The sequence below is a fragment of the Malurus melanocephalus genome, unplaced genomic scaffold (genome assembly GCF_030028575.1).
Source record: "Malurus melanocephalus ecotype Western Australia unplaced genomic scaffold, MMel_1.1 scaffold_703, whole genome shotgun sequence".
Lineage (NCBI taxonomy): Eukaryota > Metazoa > Chordata > Aves > Passeriformes > Maluridae > Malurus > Malurus melanocephalus.
Window position 1 is genome coordinate 181,916 of NW_026623935.1, and position 2,696 is coordinate 184,611.

General features: G+C 63.4%; 1 protein-coding gene across 1 annotated transcript in view; it reads right to left on the minus strand.

Annotated features, from left to right (window-relative positions):
- PCDH1 (protocadherin 1) overlaps positions 1-1,131 on the minus strand; it is a 55,577-nt gene extending 54,446 nt beyond the window's left edge. The window contains exon 1 of the mRNA XM_057384350.1: positions 1,035-1,131. The gene's annotated coding sequence lies outside the window, so the exon portion shown is untranslated. The remainder of the gene's footprint in view (positions 1-1,034) is intronic.
- Positions 1,132-2,696: the final 1,565 nt, after the last annotated feature.

The following is a 2,696-nucleotide window of genomic DNA, read 5'->3' on the forward strand; positions in this document are numbered from 1 at the left end:
ATATAAATGTCCCGTGGGAACCGCCCCCCTCCCCGGGCCGGGGCTGCGGCTCCTCCGGCGGAGCGGCGGCTCAGACTGGAGGCAGCCCCGGTGGGCAGCTCGGTCCGTGCCCGCCTCCGTCCCTCGGTGTGTGTGAGGATGTGCAGGGGAAGCGCAGCGCAGGCACGGCCCCTTCCCCCCCCCCGCGCCCGCCGCTGCCTCCGCCTCTCGCCGCCACCACCACGGGAGGTGGAGCTCCGGCTCCTTATCAGATCCCGAGCCCGGTCGGGCTGCCGGGACGAGCGGGCAGAGGCTGCCGGGCAGAGCCACCCGGCTCCGGGCTGCCGGCACCGCGCCCAACCCCGTGTCCATGGAAAACGGGGATACCCGCGGCCCCCCGGACCCCTCACCTGGGGAACCCTACGCTCCGCGCCCGCACGCGTGTGGCTCGTGTCTCCCTYTTCACCCCACTCTGTGCTCGTTATAATTCATTCACTCATTTGTTCTTCCAGCCGGCGCTTCTCGGTCCCACAACCCCACTGCACGGGGCCAGGGACCCCGACCGGCGCAGCCAGGAGGGTCCCTCCTTGGCAACGAGCTCAGCGGGGGCTGTGCCCGCCCCTCCCCGTCCCCACAGCCCAGCAGGGCTGCGGGCGGGCTGCAAACTTCCTCTGCTGGCTGCGGCGGTGGGGCTGGGGTGGCAGCTGTGCTCTGCCGTCACACCTCGGTGAATCACGGGGTTATTGCGGGGTGTCGGGGTGCAGCAGCACGGAGCACCTGCGACACCCAAAAGCACCCGCGAGCTCCCCGCGCCCTTGGGATGCCTTCACAGGCTGTTCTCCCTCAGCTGACTCTTCACCCCGGCCCCTCGGGTGGCCAAGCAAAGTCTCCGGGGGCCTGGGGACACCGTGATCCAGGGCTGCCCCTTCCCTTGCTGCCTCCGTCCTCCTGCAAGGAGCGGCCGCGCTCCCCGCCAGGCGCTGGAGCTGCAGCCCGGCCCTGCCAAAGGCCTCGGCACCCTCCGAGGGTCGTGCACCCTCGGCGCTGCCCCTCACCCGCCTTCCGGGCCGGTTGCGGCGCGGATTTCTCGCCAGGATGCTGGAAAGTCCTTCCCGCTCCGCCGCAGCGAGGATGGGAGCGCGTCTCCCCGCTGAGCTACGCCAACCTGTTGCGCAGCGCCCTTCGCTGCACACATGCTCAGCTCGGCTGCATGACTGCACCATCTAGAGGCTGCGCCTGCCTACTCGGAGCAGCCCGGCTCCATCTCACCCCCGAAATCACCCCGTTTTCCCCCAAAATTGCCCTGCTTTTCTCCCAAATCTCCCCGCTYTTCCCAAACAACAAGCGAGCTCAGCCCTTGGCAGGGCTCGGTCCTGACAGGCAGGAAAAGGGGGCTGGAGAAGAATCCCTCACAATGGAAAGCCAAGCTCTCCTCCCAGACTTTCTGCTCCTGCAGTGATGTCGGCTCCTCCGTGTTCGTGTGCAGGGGTTTTTTTTTTTGAGTGTCAATTCACATGAAGCCAATTTAACAGAAGATGTGAAGTGAGAAGCCAGGGAAGGTCAAAGCCCACCTTTGGGGCAGGGAGAGGAGCTGTGGGGTTTGTCAGTCTGTGCCCTGCTGATCCAGCATGAGCTGGAGAGCTGGGCAGGGAGAGGGAATGAAATTCTCCAGGGACAAGGGGAGATTTGATGGATCWGTAACTGGCAGCCCTCCTTGGAGGGACGGAGAGCTGGAGCAAGGGGAGAAACTGAGGAAGTRACCCCGTGGATCCAAGGCTGCCTGTGGAGCAGGGACAGCAAACTTTAGAGATTGCAGGRGACCAAAGGTTTGCATTGCAAAAGAGTCACGGGGCAGTCGATCGGCAGCTGCACGGGGCGTGCCGGGGACTCACGGGATGCCGCCTGTTTGTGGGACAGCAGTGATGGTCACCTCAGCCTCTGCTCAGGCCCATTTCTGGGGGACAGGTCCAGGCTCCAGGAATGCAGGGGGAAAGTGTCCTGGCATCAAGAACCACCTCTGTGCAGTCCAGAGGAGCTGCCTGGCAGAGCCCTCTGCCGTGCTAGCAGCACCCGTGGCCTGGGGAGCTGGATGGACACCATGTCCACTGGTGGCCTGGCATCCCAGGGCTGCCATGTCCATCTCTACCTTCCTCCTCCACSCCACTGCCTTTGAAAGCTCCTCCCAGAGTGCTCCTTGCCCTCTGACAGTGCAGAAAGCTTTGCCATGCCCTGTACTTCCTTCTCCTGGGCGTTACTGTGGAATCGCAGAATGGTTTGGGTTGGAAGGGAYCTCAAAGACCATCTCATTCCAMCCTCWTCTGGCAGGGACACCTTCCACTGTCCCAGRTTGCTCCAGGCCTTGTCCAGCCTGGCCCTGAACAATTCCAGGGATGGAGCATCCACAGTTTCTCTGRGCAACCTGCGTCTTACCACCCTCACAGGGAAGAACTTCTTGCTAATATGTACCAGCTCCAGATGAGTCACCCATCCTCACCTTGTCTTCACCATTCCCAGAAAGCAGAGCCAGTGTGAGCAACGAAAAATCCTCCGACTGCAGCTCTGCCTGCAGAGTTATTCTGTGACACCCTCCAGGTTCTTCCCACATGCCTGCTCTAGTGCTGGAGCCACCAGAGCTGCTGCTGGAGGCTCTGCCTTGCCCTGAGCTCCAAGCTCCATGAGCTGGGGTGCTCCGTGTGCCCTGTGCTGGTGCTGCTGAG